Here is an 18227-nt window from a genome sequence, read left to right on the forward strand (position 1 = left end):
GCACGGCCGCTCACGGGAAGCAGCCTGGGCCGGAGCTCGTGGGTTTTCCGGAGGATGGAGGAAACAGCTGCCGTCTTCAGCAGCCTCGGCAGGGAGCGTCAGCACCGGCGCGGCGCGGCGCGCGAGGCCGGCAGCGGTGGGCGCCTGCCCCGGGAGAGCTCGCCTCGCTGCGCCGCGCTGCTGCGCGTCCGATAAATAGCTGTCGCCCGACTTCCAGAGCGCCTGGGCTTGCGTAAAGGCTGCTCCGAAAGAGCGCTAGCGGTTAAACAGCTGTGACCGCTTTATGAAAGAGGCAACACAAATGTAATTTTGGATGTACATAGTTACACACACACATGTATACCTATATGTGCGTATATCACAGAATGTATAAATACTCAAACATATGTGTAAAAAATATATATAATATGTAATATATAATGTGATATATGATATATATGATATACATGTATACACATACACATACATATACACACATGCATGTATACATGTGCATATATTTAAATACACAAACATGTAAAATGTATCTATAACATATAACCTAATACATGTAGATATACATTCACATGTATGTATGTATATACATACATAGACATAGACATACATATATTTTATATATATATATATATATATATATATATATATATATATATATATATAAAAAGGTGAAAGTGTCTTGGTAGTCTGTGAGGTTCCCAATATTCTGGACACTTGCAAAGCCCAAGCAATGGTTTTGGTGCCTAGAAACAACGGTTGCTTTAGGAGGGGACTGTGATGTGAACTAGAGCTGCCACCCCTGCAAAAAAGCCTCTCCAGGCAGCCCCTTCCTGCTGCACATTTTTAACAGGCAAGCTGACAGCACGGCCAACACGGGTAGCTGGACGGACGACGTATCTTAGGGCAGCCCTCTGCCCCGCTGTGGGCACTGGGTACCTTCCTTACACCCCCTTTTGCCACCGGCACGGCCACCTCCCTGCCCCAGAGGCTGGCCCATCTCCACCGTGGCGCGTGCCACCGCTAGGTCCATGCTCGGCACGATCCCGCCTGCTGCAGAGCCTCTGAGCCCGGCCAGTGCCACGTGCCGCACAGAGGGCCACAGGCGCAGCAATGTCCTGCCTGCAGCAACCAGGCCTGGGGTGGGATGGGAGCAGGCTGGGGACGACCAGCGTGGGCAGGTTTTTCACGGACGGAGGGGTCCCGGCCCGTCACACCTTTAATCAGCGCCAGTCAGGAGCAGTCTGCAGGCACCACACCAGCCATGGGCTTGACGGAGGGATTTGACGGGAGGTGAAACGATAAGCTTGGGAATGTGGAGGCTGAGAGTTTTTGCTTATGCATTGGAGAAAATGTGGAGGGACAGACATAATACGCAGCCACTTAAACCTCAGACTGGTTCCTTGATCCTTCTAATTACACGCGTCGGCTGGGGAATTCGCAGGACAATTAGACTCCTCGCGCGCTGCCGCGCATTTGTTGGAAGGCGACGGTGGTGAAATGCGATCTCCCCCCATTTCCTTGGGAGGCAGCCGCTGAGTCTCACTCCGGATATTCGTTATGCGCCACTGACATTTAGTGTGGAGCCTGAGCACGTGAAATGCTTTTGTAGCGCTCTTCCCTTTTAGCTAACAGGGGCAGACAGCGTGGCCCAATGGATCCCTCCAGAAGTACCCACCATTTGGTTGTGGAGGGCACTTGCCTTCGCTGGAAGATCCGATGATAGTGAGGAACCCGTGGGAAGTCCCTGGGCACTGTGGCTGGATAGACTTATTAAGGACAACACCTTCTCCAAAGGAAGATGATCTTACAAAACAGCCTAGAAATGCGCTGTGCCCAGGGAGCAAACCAGAAGCTGTCACCAACACAAATGGCCACGTTGTTGTTCAACGCATACTATCCCTAGTAACATACCAGTGTTTTTATTGATGTCTTGAGACCTGTTCTGCTCGTGTTAGGAGACGCACCAAGGAAAAGGCATTCAAGGAGCCTCCCTGGCTCACTGTGAAAGAAAGTTAATTAAGCTCTTTTTGGCATATTAGTGGAGACAGTCTTATTAGAGACATTTGGCGTTAATGATATGCATGTACTCTGCTCCCACAGAAAACTGCATTTAAATAAATTGATACACAGTTCAGCTGTTATCATGTCTTTAACCAGCACTTCCGCTCTCGCATTATACAAACTTAATTGCCTCTGAAGTCCAACTTGTTTTTTGCTTTTTGACATTAGCTGACAAATCACTTCCCCCATTAATCTAGCCTTGGCCATTGCTCATCTACAGCTCTCCATGGGGAACTGTCTGTGAAGATGACTGTGGTTCCCCTGCTCCACCGCCACCTCCCCAACATGAATCTGAGTCACTTTAAAGGCAGAGACCAGAAAGCCAGGAAGGCAGCAACTGCTGTTTGTCTACAGAAGGTCTCTTCCAGGCCACGTGCTCTCCTTGGTGTGCCTCAGCCCTGAAGTGGACAGCGGCACAACATGGATGCGGTTCTCAAGACAGCCTTTGCTCCTAGGAAGAGAGCTAGCACAAGGACTAACTTGAGATCTTCACCCTAGAAGTGTCCAAGAGTTGTGCTGAGACCACACTGGCATTTCAGGCTGGCCATCCAGGGGCAATAACCCACAGCCCCTGCTTGCCCGGGTTTGAACGCCCAGCCTTGGGGCAGAAGCCTCTGGCTTGCTGTCCCAGGTCTTTGGAGCTGTCGTCTTAGGCTTGATCAGGAATTATTTTAAGCAGACTCCTTGCTAAGTTGTGGCTACTGGCCAGAGGCTAGAAAATGGTGCTCTCCAGAAATATCAAATCCAAGCCAAACTACAACGAGTGCTGGTACCTTACAACAGCCAAGAGGTAGAACAGTATCACCTCTTCTTATAACCCAAAGGGCATCTAGCCCCCTTTAATAAGAAGCCTATTTCCAGGAGAAAGGCAAAAAGAGGCAATGATGAGATTGCTAAGTAAGAGCATTCCTAGTCCAAGCCAGAGCTGCTGGGCTCAACAGGAGGTTTAGCTTTCGCTTCAGATCAAGAGCTAACATGAACATAAAGGCAAAGGGGCAAAAGCATGAATGTCTGTTGCTTTTAGCATCCCTTTTTGACGAAGAAGAGGCTGGCTCCCAGTCACAGATCAGAAGACACAGGATAGTCCAGAAGGAGCAAGCACTTAGCTAATGAGAACTGGCATAATTCAGCTGAGGCCCAGGCTGCTCACGTTGGTGTGTGTAAGCCTCACCTCCTCCTTGGCTCCCTTCCGACCTTCACAGCATCGTCTGGATGCCTGGGAAGAGCCAGGTTTTGCAGCCCATTGAGGCCATGCTCTTGGGCATCAGTGCAAGGCAGCCGTCCCCAGCTCGCCTGGTGCCCGCGATCAGCAGGACCCTGCAGTGTGAGACCATGCCATGCAGGCAGGTCCTTCATGGGCACCTCAGCTGGCTCTAGAGCTGGTTTCTTTGTTTTTGCAATATTGCCTCCCACCAACAGAGTGCCCCCTGGCCACCCTCGGGCAGGGGTCAATCTTCTGCAGCTTAAGGGCACGAGCTCAGCACACTGCTCCACTTCCCTGCCTGCTCCTCTCTCTGGCTGGCTCCACATGTGACCACGAGATTACCAGTTGCTTGGCTTTTTTCTTCCTCCTTTCAGAAACTTTAAAGCTTGATGTGAGCTGGAAGGGAAAAGACAAACCAACCAGGGGCTGCTCAGCAGGCTTTGAAACTGATTTGCGGTGAAGGCTTGCGAGGAGTATCCTCAGAGACTTCCCGCTGCGTCTGGCCAGGTGGACGGCAACTCACAGGCGTACCTGTCTTGGACGATCAAGCCTTTGGCCTGTCTTCTTTGTGTCCTCTGAAGGTCAAGGCTCTCCCTTTCCTTGGGCTCTCTCTGCGCTGCGCGGATACTGCCTTTTGCTGGCGGTAATAGCTGGTGTGTGACTGCAGCAATAACTCTTCCTCCATCTCTTCGGTTCTTGGCAGGATTGCTGTCGCCAGAGCTGAGCGCCACAATTCCCCGAGAGGCTAACACCCCTGCAGCCAGCACACCAATTTTGCTGAGCTTTCCTAAAGTCTTTTCCGCTGATAGAGGAGGGGGTGCGAACGCTGAGCCGTAACCCCCAGCTGCCAGAAACTGCAGCGGTCCAAGAGATGCTGCACCCAGCAATAGCTCGCTGGAAAGCGCCCAGAAATGCAAACACCGAGCCCTTGCCCGGGCCTTGCTGCCTCCAGGAGGAGCTGCCAGTGCATTCCCGCGGCCCTCAGAGACGAGGCACAAGGGACTCAGCAGCCCGCGTTTTGGAAAGGGCACATCATTGCACTCTGCCGATAGCGGCACGGCACAGCCTGCAGCGCTCGCGCTTGCCAGCAGCGGGCCGGGGCCCTTCCCATGGGGCACTGCTTGGCAGCATCCGAAAGAGCAACGCTAGCCCGCTGTAACGTGAACCTCTTGCACGGGCGAGATATGGTCTCATCCCACCCACAGCCCTGCCCCGGTCTTCCCTTCGGCCACTGACAAGCGCCAACCAGCGCTGGACCCCTGAGACCCATCTTTGCTTCCTGGTTTATATCACACGTGAGGCAACTCGCTACGGCACAAGGTCGTTGGGAGGCCGAGTGACAGCAAGCAAATTACGCCATTAGAGCAAGACGCTGAAGCCAAGACAGCTGCTAGTTCAGAAGCCAAAGGAAATCTTTCGTAGGGGTCTTGAGGGGGGCCAGCGTTACCAGCTCGGGGAATGCCGTGCCCTGTACCCGCTACGCTGGCCCTAATGCGGTAGGACAATTTTCTGACAACGAGACGGTATCAGCGCAGCCTCCCGTATGCCAGGATCATGAGACGCAGCTCTCCGGCAGCAACCTCGGGTCCCTCTGCTCTGGGACGATCCCTCTCGCTGCCCTTTGATCTCTGCTCCGCTGACAGCTTCCCCGAGGATATTTTGTTGGTAGTGTCAGCCTTGACCATTGGTTCTTCACGCATGACTATACCGTGACGTCTCTGATGTGGTGCAGTCAGAAGCCGGCAACTTCAGGGAGCAATTAAAACCGAACGCGTCGTTGCGGACAAGAGCGGCTTTGTCCACCGGCCTCAGCTGTTTTCCTGAACGCGGCACCAAACCACCCTGGCCCCCAGACTCACCGTTGTCCCCAGGTTGGCTTTTCCTCACCTCTTAGGCCTAGATACGTGATAGCCATGAAGCTGTCCTTGTCCTAAACGGATGCTGAGCATCGCCGTCGAAGCCACCAGGGCTGCTGCTGAGCAGGGATGGTGACAAGCTGCAGCTCGGGCCGTACCCAGCGCCGAGGCAAGGATGGCTTTTCAGCTCACCCCCCGGGGCCCCACCAGCGAGCCCCACGCCGGCACCCGTCCTGCCACGGCGCAACCCCGCGTCTGCTCCGAAGGCAGGATGGAGCCGGGAGCCAGGGGATAAACAGCCGCGAAGGGGCAGGATTTTGCTCTCCCGGGGTGCCAGCAGCCACCAGGACACCCTGCTCTCCAGGGGCGCAGGGGCACTGGGAGGCAGAAGACGAGTTACGGAGCCCTTCGCGGGGACGCCCGGCTCCCGCCGGTCTCTCTCGGCCTCATCGCCGGCGGAGGCTGGGGCCCGTGCCCGCTGTCTCGGGGAAGCTCGCGGCCTGTCAGGCTCGATCAAGATCTTCCCTGCTCGAGCTCACGTGCCGTCATTATTTTAAGACCGGGGAGGCCAACGCGGTGGGTTTTTTATGCGATTAGCTGCCGAGATGAACGTTAATTAGTTTTCAATTTCCATAAAGTACCCCTCTGACAGAAAGATTAGTTAAATCTGCTAATGGCTGTGGATGATCACTCAGAAATTGGGAAGGGGGCGGAAGAGGAAAGAGGGGGCAGGTGGCGAGGGGAGGATAAAAAACGGGGTGCAACCTGCACCGCTGAACCGTGCAGGGGGGAGAAAGCCAGCGGGATGGCACCCGTGTGCAAAGCAGGCTGAGGCTGCCCGGACAGACAGGAGCGAAGGATGGAGACATGGGCAAGGGAGAAATAAAATCCAGGTGTGCCAGGGCCAGGCCTTGCAGATAAATCCCATTGCTCCATCCGTTCTCTGCTGACCACCGTCCTTCTCCCACGAGGCTGGAGAAGACGCCAAACTGCCTCAAACGGCAGCGGCACATGAGGCAAATACAGCCTGCACACACCGAGACCTGGGGTGGGGAGGTTTGCAGTTGTCTTTTTATTGCTTTTATGCATTTCCCCCCTCCAAAAAAGGCTCGGAAATAACTAGCCCCCTGCAAACGAGCCAGTGCAAGCCAGGGGAGCTGCTGCAGCCCTGCTGGGCAGGGAGAGCAAGCGGCCCCCTCGCGCCCTCCCCGGCCACCCCCTGCCCCAGCCGCACGATGCCCTTGGAGGGGAATTGCAAATGACACTTCATTAGCAGCTTGAATAAAGCTGTTTACCCTCTTTTCGGCAATGCCCAAAAGCTACTGTAATCTTTCGCACAAACTTCTCTTCAAACAACACAGCAGAGCTGTAGGGGCTGTGCGGGGAGGGGATTTACCCCCCCTCCCCACCAAGTGCCTCGCTTCTGGGCCGGAGCGATGCTCTTCCCGGAGGGTACGAAAACAGCGGGAAAGGAGTCGGGAGCACGCTGCCAGATGAAGGTCCCTGCCGTGTCCCCCCTCCGCCCAGGGTCACCAAGGCGGCCGGTGGGGACGGCGCCCGGGGTGCCTGTCCCCGTGCCGGGCTCGGTGCCGCGTTGGCCGGGCGGGAGGCTCGCCCCGGCTCCGAGAGCAGCTGGGCAATGTGGCGAGGAAGCGCCCGAACCCGCCAAGCGCCGCCGCCTGCCCAGCGCCTGACGGAGAGCGGGCTGAGAGCCGGCAGCTCTCGTTACCCGTCCCCGGGGCAGAGGGCAGGCGACGCTGAGCGGTTGGGATGCAGCCTGGATCTAACTGTACACCAACCCGGGGCCCGGCAAGGCCGTTTTTCTTTCCTTTCCGCCACCGTTCAGCTCAGGGATGGGGCCAGACCCCAGAAGCAATATTTTTGGGGGCCAGCAGAGGCTTCTGCATGTAGAGCACGGCCAGGCAGGACTGTACGCAGCCCATCGGGCTGGGGGGGGGTCTCCTCTCCACCCCGCACAGGGAGCCAAAGTGCCCTTGAGTAATTTCATGGGATAGCTACCACTACCTTCACCCCCCCTCCCCCCCCCAAAAAAAAAGAAAAACAGACGGAGAAGAGCACTAGCAGCTCTGCACAACGAGGAGTTTTGCATTCCAGCTTGGTCCACCGCAATCGTGCAGCCTGCGCGCTTTGGCCTCTTCTCGCTGCTGGGCCGTCACGGTGCAGCGCCCGATAGCGGCCGGAGCGCTGCCTTCCCCCCCCCCCCAGCGTGGCTGGACGCAGGGAATTTGCAGCATTCCCGAGAGGGAGGCAGAACTGCTCACCTTGGGAAAAGCCATTTAAGAGTCAGGGCACTCCAGCAAAGCACCCACGAGGAACCGGCCCCGTGCTTCCCGTCAGCACGCCCGGCAAGTTAAGCACGTGTTCAACGCCAGGGCATGAGCTCGGAGGAGTGGGGATGCCGGGGTGGGCGAAGGCTGCGGAGGGACCCGGGTTCGGTGCAGACGCCCCGGCTGGAGCCGCTGGCTCCCCGCGTTGCCCCGCGCCCGGCAAGTGCGGCGAACGGGGCGACCCCAAAGCCACGCTCCGCCACGGACACCCGCCGGCATCCCTCTTCCTCGCACCCGGGGGCTGCCGGGGGAGAGGCGAGATTTGCAGGGAAAGCGGTCACTACTCATAGCTCCCAGGCGGCAGATAATAAATGCACGCAAAACTTTCCCTCTCCACACAAAAATTGCATCGCAGGCCTTTTTGGCACGGAAAGCTGCAGAGACCCCGAGCAGACGGGGGGGGGGTCGGATGGGGATCAGACGCTGGGGAGGAAGCTGCATCCCCCCCGTGCCGCCGTCCCGAAGCCGGCGCGGTGCCACGCGGCCCCGGCAGGGCGAGCACGCCCTTCGCCACTCACGGCTTTGACGTTATTCGGCTGGACAGAAGGATGTCTGTGCAAATCATTTTCAACGCTCTTACATATTCATAACGGGCTAAATATAGGGGAGCAAAGTGGGAGCCGGCGGGCAAAATCCTCTGCCCGGTCAGAGCGGATGACTTGCGCGCCGAGACGAAATGCCAGCGCTCGCCCCGGCGCGCCCCGCGGGGCGCAGAAAACCATACCCGCGTCCCCGCCAGCACCCAAACCGAGGCACAGCGGTCAGGATTTTAGCCCCGGCTCCCGGTGGCCAAATGCAAATAACATTTCATGCGGCCCCGGCGTTTTGTTGTGACTTGCAGGGATTTGCGGCGCGGGGCCGCAGCCCGGGAGCGGGTCTGGCCACGGCCGCCACGCCGGCCCCCCGCGCCCGGGAGCCCCCCGCCCTCCCCCGAGTCATGTTTTTCATTAAACGGGAAGGTTAATGATTTCAGTTATGTAAAAGGCAAGCAGCTAAATGAGTATAAATAACCCTTTTTCTCGGCGGCGGGGAGGGCAGGGGGCAGGAGGGGCGAACGGCGCCGGCACTGGGGCCGCAGCTAAGTCCCCGCCGCCTCCACCGGGAAAATCCCCTCCCAGGAAGCGGGGCCGGACTGCGGCTGGCGGTGGAGAAAAGAGCCAGGAACGGGTTTTCCCACCGGGATTTGGTGTTGGGGAGAAAGCTGTCTCAGTTTTGGCTTTTCCCCAGCCCGCACGCAAATGCCCCTATGGTAAAGCTTTGCAGCGTGCGGTGCCGCCGAGTCCCCAAAGTGCACAGGCTGCTTTGCTCACAAAAAAACAAAAGGAAAAAGCGGTCACTTCTCCCCACACATCTCCCCTCCTGCTCTTCCCAAAGGAATCAAGTCTCCTGGCTTTTCTCCAGTGCAGGCAGAGCCCTGCTCCCTCGCCAGGCCCCAGCATCGCCGAGCAGCACCAGGGACCAAAGTCCTTGGCTTGCATTCATGCTCCCTCCAAGAAAAAATACTGCGGAAAGTTAAAACCGACAACTTGTTATGGAAAAAGGTAACAGCTCTCTGTTGTTTCGCAGGGTCCCACTCGGCTCTAGCAAGACTGGCACTTAACGTGTGCCGAAAAGGCCATCAATAACACCAAGCCTGGCAAACAGTATTTGCAAAATCATGGATAACTTTTAAATAAAATTTATTAGCCAGTAAATCTGCTAGCATGCCTCGTAAAGATGTCCCTGCCTCGTTGCTGTAACGCATTGAAATGCAAGCCCTGGGCAGCGTATTTACACAGCTGGCCCGCAGGTACGAGCACGGCTCCCGCGGCCCTCGGCGGGGGCAGCCCCGTGCCGAGCCCAGCGGCTCTCTGCAAGCCCTGACCGCCGGCGCCGCCGGCTCGGAGCAACGCTGCGGCCAGGCGGAGAAGGCTGCAGACGGCCCTGTGCTTGCCGGCACTTCCCAGGCCCGCAGCTCGCCGGTCTTCAACCTAGCACCGGTCCCGAGACCTTCACAGCCGACAGCACCGAACGCTTTGCTTAGGCTGATAACGAGTGTCTAATTTCCGTTTTTATTCTGCTTTCTGCACTTCTCCTGAATTTGCCCAGCTGCAAAAAACCCAACCAAAGCTGCAGGCAGCCCTGCTTTGCCAGGCTGGCAGCAGGACCGACATGCAGGAGCATTTCAGCAACTCTCCCTGCGAGGTGACAGCCTTTCATTCTGGCAAGGATTTTCCCGGCAAGTCAAAAAGGGGGAGATCCCGCGGTAGCTGGCACAGCATGAGCGGTCACCTTTGCGTTTGCCGCGACGGGAGCGCTCGGGGGCTACCTCGCCTTGTCCCCGTGGTGTTAAACAGCTGCAGCGGTGTTCTGGTTCAACGGCGGCTCCCGTGTTGGGTTTTTTCGGCAGGATCACTGGTACCCGCAGGCCTGCGACATCTGTTCGGCAGCGCTCTGAGCCGCGGCGATGGCTGGCAGCGCTGCTCCCGGCGGCTTCTGGGGACGGAGGGAAACCTCCAGGCTGCAGAGCACGGCAGCGGCGTGCAGCTAATTCGCAGTCAGGCTCACGCGCGGGGACAAAATTTTGCAGATCGAGCTTAATTTTTGGCCTGCTGCAAGTTTGCAGTTCAGCGTGAGAAAAAGAAGGGGGAGGAAAAAGGGGGGTTTTCTATTCTGGCGTTTGAGTTAACATATTTTGGGCATCTGTTGTTAGAAGAGCGAAGCATGTCCCTCTCCAGCACAAATAAATCGGCTCTTGCATTGGACTGGTTGAGCAGAAACGCCGAGCATATGCTTAGCACGAGCAGCGTCACTGAATGCGAAGCAAGAAAGGTCGGATGTGCATGCGGCAGGCTCTTTTAACAGGGGCGCGAGGTGCCAAAATGCTGGAAAGCGGGTACGACTGCCCAAATCTGGGCAGCCAAACGGGGAAAGGGCCGAGAGCCGCGATCAGCAGGGCTCCTCGAAACACCCCGTCAGTCCCCTTGATCTTAGCGGAGAGGTTCAGTGCAAAGAGGTCTGCTGGCGTCGCCAGAGATCAGCCCCCGGCTGGCAGCACGAGCTGCGTTTCTGACTTCTTTAGCCGAACTGCCGCTCGCCGAGAGCCGACGACTCCGTGGTCAGGGTGGGGAGAGCTCCCGGTTCGGCTCACCCGAGGTTAGGGAAAGAGCGGCTTTGCCATCGCAGCGGGGAAGGAAATCCCGCAGCTCGGGCCATCCCCGCAGCACCGTCAGGCTGGTGTCCGCTGCCGGGGCATTTGCAGGGATGGGAATTTCCAGGGGCGTGCGAGGTGGTGCAACAAGAGGCGGGCTGCATCGCCTTGGCATTGCTCTGAAAAGCTGTGCCCTTGGTGTCCTCCAACATTTTCCTCTTGTGAGAAACTCAGCAATGTCTTCTTTCTGAGAGGGGGGAAAAAAAAAAAAAAGTATTCTGTGACTCATGAAAAGGCACGATAAACTGCAAACCCCACACTTGAACAGATATGCCGCTCTTTCGAGGTAATGAATAAACCTCTGAAGTAATAAATAATCCTAGTAGATATTTTTCAAGTTTTTCATTCATTCTTGATAGATGGATATTTTTTTTCCCTCCATTAAAAATATTATCCCACTACAGTGGAAATCTAGAGCTCCCATCACAATTTCTGGACCCCCCGGCTTCACCCCATGCTAGCCAAAGTGTCTTTTAAAGCCCCACCTCCAGGAATCAAGGGATTAGGTGAGAATGAATAGCTTTCATTAAAAAAATCAACCAAAACAAAGTTTCTAGCTATCTGGTTAAAGAAGAAAGCTAAGAACCCTAAAAGCACAAACCCCAGAAGGATTTATTTTAATTAGGCTGATTAATTTACAGCATGCAGTCTTTAAAAATAAGCATTTTAAGCCAATCTCCTGATTCTGCGAAGGGCTGTCTCCTGATTCGGGAGCCACTCTGCTTGGCAGGGCTGCGGTGGCCGTGCCCGTCTTCTCTTTAACTGTCAGACGCACGAGAGACATCTCAAGAGGCACAAAGGCACAGAAAGCTCTCGCCTCTGCCGCGCTGCCAGCGATAACCTCCTCCTGCCCAGCCGGAGCACGGCAGAGTCCTGAAACTCGGACGCGGGTCTCTAAAACGCCTTTCAGGTCACCTCTGAGATACATTTAGTAACTCACCTTAATATTGATGCCCTCCATATGCATCGCTGCAGAAGGACTCTCGGCCGTGGCCACGGTAATTATATGTTCAATATTAACGGTCTTCATCCGTCAAAGCTCCCGGGCGTGCTCCCGATCTCCGTCCTGGGGAGAAGTTCGCCACTGCCAAACGCCGCCCAGCAGCAAACCACGTGACGGACTGGTGGAGAAGTCAGCGACTTCATTTTAAGACCATCTTCCAATGTTACTTTAAGATATTAGACCTGTAAAAGGCCAGAACGAAAGAAGGTGACAACCCTCACATTTAAAAAGGCTCATTTATCTCAGCTCGGGGCACACGAGCCTCCTGCCAGCCTTTGCTAGCCCGATGGACCAAGGGCCAAGGCAGCCGCTGACGCTGGCCCGACCAAGCAATGCTGATACTGGATGGCCAAAGAACCTGATCAAAGTGAGATAAAAAAGGGCTTTTTCTAGCTGATCCTTTGTGCTATTAGGGCCTTTTCCTCTGGGCAAGCATGAAGGCTGCTTCTTTCCTCGCTCTTATTAAAGTCAGGGCTAAATCCCTTGGGGAGCGGGGAGGGCAGATAACCCCCAGCCCTCCCGGCTCCGTTTCCCTCCTGGCTTTGCACGGTTATTGCAGCTCCCCAGGAGCTGCTGGCCCAGGCAATATAGCCCTTCCTCCTCCAGGGAAAACCCTCGCGCCGCGGGAGCCCTCCGGCCAGACGGGCCGCGCAGCCCCGGCCGAGGAGGTCGGGGCCGTCCGTCCTGCCGAGCCCCCGCTCTCCCACCCAGCCCGGCGCTGCCGGGGCCGGGGCAGGCCCTGGCTATTCCCCACAGCCCTCTGCAAACAGCAATTACAGGACCAGCTGGCAACGCTCCCCCTCCCAGACATTTCAAATCTTTACAGAGCTGTTAGAAGGGCAAAAGGGAAAAGGAGGGAAAAAAAATCCCCTTAAACCACTGAACTTCTACTGTTTTCTTCCTTTGCAGAATAAACAGCTAAAAGCAGTTTACTCTTTTCTTCTCCAGCGTTGCAGACATTTGTCCCCAAGGCTCAAAAGCTCTGTGTGATGAATTCCAGCAGCGGAGGGGATTTTTGAGTCTGCTTTTGAAAAGCCCCCAAACTACAGGTTTTACTACAAGAAAATGCTGACGAGGCCTTTGCCGTCTTGGCTGTCGCGGTGCAGAAGCGCAGCAGGGATGCGCGCAGGAGAGAGAGTACACAAAAAGAAAAGAGTGAGAAGGAGGGCTGTGAAGGAATAAACCTCCTGTGTTTGGATATATACCTTTAATGGCAGGCTAATCACTTATATTGATGCTGATTTAAGGCTGGGGATATGGAAATCCCAGGGATGGCGGGCTGGTTGTGCGTAGCTCCAGCTACCTCTAGTGGAAAGCGGGCAGAAGCGGCCTCCTTTGAGGCACTGGAGGCTCTGCCCCAGCCTGGAGCAGGGCCCTGTCCTGGGGCATGGTCTGGGGGACCTTGTCAGCTGTAAAGGACGATGGAGACAGGACTAAAACGCAAATAAATAACAGTCTCAGCTCGTGCACAGGCAGATTATTTCAGTAAACCGCTTGATCTCCAATTCATCTTCCCCGTGAAAGTCATTGCATGAAGGACTTTATTTACCGCACGGTGCTTTGCATCCACCCATTTTTAAGCCTCCATGCAACATCTAGCTGCAAGATGTGCTTAAATCCATCGCTCTCAGGCCAAACAAAGATGTACATGATTCAGTCAATTGTGTTGTGTAGAGCTCAGCCTAGACCCTATGTCCGGGTGGCTTCCTGCCCTTCCTGCCTTTTGGTGGCCTCTCTCCCCCGGAAAGGCCAGGAGATGTTTATTCCACGTAGATGGGCCAGGTGCAAAAGCTCTGTGTTGTTCAAGATCTTGAGGAGCAAAGAAGAGCAGGTCTCAACACTCCCACCACGGCAGGACTTCCCGAGCGGCCAGAGTTTTTTACAAAGCTGCAGGCAGGCTATGAAGCCCTTTTCCCAGTACGCGGCTGTGTGATTCGGTCCCTCAAGGCCTGCTGTGGTTTCATGACATCCCTGTAAGGACACCTAGCAAGGCCAGGATCGGAGGGATGCCCAGGGATGGCCACCTTTCTCCTGGAGCACGGCCGTGCCGTCACCACCACTGAGACACATCCTCAATTAACAAGTGCTGCTTGCACGCAAATTAGGAAAAATGCTGCTCAGAGCAGGAGACATCATTATTCCCATTGCAATAAGCATGCCCTGGCTGCAAACATGCATGATTGCAAAGAGCTGACAAAAAAGAAGGAGACGAGCACAACGAGGTGCTTTCCTCAGTGAGCAAAGCATCTCAGCGGCCCACCCGTGTCCAGGGGCAGCCGTGTCCTGTGCCAGCCATGGGAGCAGCCCCTTTGCTGGGTTTTCTATGCGTAACCACATGGGAGAGCAAAACAGCTTGCTGCTCCCTTCTGCCCTCGAAACCTGGTGAGTTTGTCCACATATTCCTCCTCTGCCATGAGGGCTAAAGTGATTTTATTTCAGAAAAAAAAAAGCAGAGGTACTTACCTACTCACATGACTCCAGGAGCTGGTGCTTTCCAGACCGGACCCAAATTGGTCGTTTTTAGCAATGGCGAAGCAGCCACAGGAGGCAACACCACTCTCCATCCAGGGTCCCTGCTCCTCAGCTGCCCAGGCACCATGCTGTCCGGCACGCTGTAACAACTGCTATAACACACACAGCTTCTCTAATTATGGCTACGGCCTCCAAAGGAACAGAAACATTTTTCAATACCTCCACCGAGCTGTGGTCTTGCAGCCTTTGAGTCTTTCTGGAAGAGACCACTTGCAATGGATCTGGGGCAGCTGGATGCAAAGACCAATAGCCAGTTTCACCCACACCAAAATCTTGTCTTTCATGCTGTTTTTATTTGAAATGGAAACCAAACACAAGGGGAGGAACCGATGCAACTTCCCCCTGAATTTCAGAATTCTCTGAAAGTAGCAGCAAAAATGGTTAACAAGCTGCAAGTGTCAGGGACAAGTGGGGCTGATGGGAAGGATTAGACATTAATGAGAGCCATCTTCAAAAGCATCCATCACTCCACTTTCATGAGTTTCTTAATGCAGTGGGAACTCTGCCATGGCTGGATTCCTTTTATTTAAAGCAGAGATAAAAAGCTAGAGAGGTATTAATATTAATTAAAGAGAGGCATCTGCAGAAACTTTCTTTACCCTGCGTCACACCCAACTCGCAGTCCCGCTTCAGTGAACGACCAGATTTTTTCCAGAAAGAACTAAAGCATTCCGCAGAATTTATGAGCCTTTGTCACTTCTACACTGACTTTTATCCCAAAGGACAGAAAGCAGAGACAACACCCGATGAAAGCTGGTCGAAACCCAGTTCTCTGTCCTGGGGCATGCTGCAAGCGTTTCCATTTTCTTGAAATTTCCTCCAGAATTTCTGCAACGGGAAAAACCCTGCCCCCATCCCCCTTGCTGAAATAGGCTTTTAATTTTCAAAAAAAGGGAGAAAGCTGAAAAGTTTAAAGGAAATATCTGCAGTTTGCGTTCTTGCTGGTAGAAACCTGGAGCAGGTGAGCCCAGGAAGGGAGCTCCCGGGGCTGCGGCCCCCTTGCAGGGGCTTTTGCGCCGTCGGGCTGCAAATGCCTCCCCCGGGACCATGCTAACAGTTTAATTCCCGAGCCCCCGTGACACCGTGCTTTTAATTGATCCGCGGCCGGGCACGCAGTTTTGCAGCCCGGGTCCACATGCTTCACATTTAGCTGCTGTTTGTCTCTTCATTTTTTTGTCAAACTTTGTCCTTGATCTGCGCAGAGCTGACTTCGCAGCCAAAAACTGTCGAAACCAGGCATCTCCAGATGACAGCGAGTAAACAAATTAGCTGCAGTTGGGAATTGTTTAAATGAAATGACACCCCGGAATGATCCAGCCAAACACACGGTACCTGCGCGAGTGGTAACAGATGGGCTAAAGCGAGGACGAGAAAGAAACTGCCCTTCTAGGAGAGCACCACGAGACCTGGGTTACCCCTCCTAGCTGAGGGCCAGATTTTCTGCATCGAGCTTTTTTCCCCGTTAAGAGAAGAGGGGAATTAGGAGTCAAACGCTGAGCTTAGCATGGGCTGTCTGCACGGCCACAGGACAACGTGGGTTGGGGAAGTGGCAATTCCTTCGTTTACCTCCCGGACAGCACTAATAGCAGAGCCTGAGGGATCTTGGGCAATACCCCAAAACTCCCCCCATGGAAAGAGCATCTCGAAAGACTCGTGCGAGCCCGATGTTTGCTCGCAGCCCCGTTCTGGCTGGAACAGGCAGACCCTGCAGGTGCCCTCCTGACGGGCGCGTTTCGATGCTCTCGTTCCTCCTCGTGCACCGTCTCTCCATGGAGCGTTTTCCGATGTTTGGCAACACCTCTGTATCCCTCTGAGTTTTTGTCGCGAGAGCAACCTGTGCATTTCCATATGAACGAGCTCGCTCCAAGGATTTTACGTCTGCAGAAATGAGTTGTTTGGATTAGGAAAGTGACAGCTGCACATAAAACCTCCATGCTTCCCTTGGGTTATGGCACAGTCGTGAATGACGGTGTTTTTCCAATGGGAAGCTCCTTTGGTCTGTGAACAGGGGGAGTTTCACATTTGAGGGTTTTCTTAGGGCTACAGATTTAACTTGCACTGAGTGTTTTGCTTCCAGTTACAGAAATTTCCAGGGTTTTCATTTGTTCTTAGTAACAAAATGCAAGAAGACTCATGAAACAGAGAAAGGACTATATACAGGAGGCTGAAAACAGATTTACCAAATTTGATTATGATCCATACAAAAATCCATCACAGGGAAGAATTAGGCTGGAAAGTAGATTGCATCAAGATATTCTTCTGCTTCAAATGTCCATAGACAGAAGCTTCCCCTGAGCACGATCCCCCCCGAACCATCGAGGCTGCGGGACCCCGAGGCGAGCGCGGATCGGCCCTGACAGCGCCCTTCCCCAAGCACCGGCCGCTTGCTCCCGACCTCCTGGAGCTGCTTTACAAGCTTAGAAAGCTCAGTGCAAACAAATCCTCGGGCGCCCAAAGCACGAACGGTTTCATGATACCGTCAGCTCGTCGTCTGACCTTCGGCTGTTGCCACTGCAGGGGTGTTTGCTCCTGGCTATGTTCTGCAATTTTGGGGAAGGTGCATTTTTTGTGCTGTTTTGCTCCAGAGAAAGGTTCTGCCTGGGCCTCGAGAACAGAGCAGAAAGTCCTCAAGGAGACCAGAACTTAAAAAGAGGTCAGCCCCTACGGGGCAGCTTTGGGGGAGTTGCGGATGTTGAAAAACAGAGTTGCACTGGAAAAAGTAAAAATTGCTTGGCTTTATCTGCAGAGCTGCCTCGTCTGGCCTGGCGAGGAAAGGTGGGCAAAGCTCTGCCCAGCGTCCCCCTGCGGCCGCAGAACGAAGCTGTAAAGGGGAACCCGGGGAAATCAAATGCAACGTGTTGAACCCCAGCCACAGAAAAGATTTTCTATGCTTTATGGCGCTAACCACCAGCTTCCCGGCCACGCTGCGACAGAGGGCTCGGTCCAGCCGTCGCGCCGAATGCTCCTGGTGACAGGTTTGCTCAGCGCTTCCCTCCCTTCTGCAGGGAGCCAGGCACCCTCGTCCCAGCTGACAGATGGGGAAACCGAGGCACAGCCTGCTCAGCACACCTGCACCACGTGGTCAGCCAGACTGTCCCCACTGTCCCCCCAGCATGCTCGCAGCGCAAGGGCAAGCCTGAGCACCCGCGTGACGGCTGACCGGGACCAGGAGCGGGGCCATGCGCTGAAGACATAGCCATCACGAAACCAGGAGCCGTGCAAAAAGCTGCAACATGAAACACTGGGTTTAGCATCAGTTTGCTTCAGTGGAGCTGGCTAAACCATCAACCCTGAAAGCGGTGGCAAGTCAAGGGGTAAATAAAAGAATCAGGTTAACAGGAAACAAGCTTTTCCCTAAATTTTCCAACAGCCTCCTCCCCAAAATCTACCCCCGAGTGAGCCATGCAGCACACACGGATGAGCAGCCTTATAAAAGCTGCCCTGTTGTCTAGAAAAACTACCGAGCTCGATAGTTAAGAAATGGAGCCGAAGACTTGCTTATTAAGCTAAAAACCTGTTAGAAGAGCCGTTAGGCAATAACTACGTGCCGGGCAAACCTGCGACAGCCTTCTGGCTGCGATTAGATACAAAGTGCAGATGTTGTGCAGGGAAGCTGTAGGATGGAGATATCCCAACATATGTACTAAACAGGCTGCAACAGCGGCTGGGTGGGGGGCCCTGAAAGTCCTCGTATTCCCGACTCCTCCTCCCGGGACAAGGACGGGGAGACAGGGACAGGTCAGGAGCTGCCTGGTGGCAATACTGCGGTGTGAAGGGCCATGTTGGGGCCTGCTGGTAACTGGAGTTTGGGTACTGCTTTTCTTACCCAGGCCTGCTCTAGGAAGGGGGAAACTGAGGCACAGAGGCTTACCGCTGGGTCAGCCAGCCAGTAGCGCTGCTGCCTCCTGGACCTGGTTGATAAATGGGACGGGCGAATCCTGTCACCTGCCAGCCCAGGATCGAGTGCCAGGAGCCCCGTGGACCCAGGCAGAGGCATTCGGGGTGCACCTCTGCCTAATTGCACGCAACCGCTTCT

This window comes from Apteryx mantelli, chromosome 8 (assembly GCF_036417845.1).
Source record: "Apteryx mantelli isolate bAptMan1 chromosome 8, bAptMan1.hap1, whole genome shotgun sequence".
NCBI lineage: Eukaryota > Metazoa > Chordata > Aves > Apterygiformes > Apterygidae > Apteryx > Apteryx mantelli.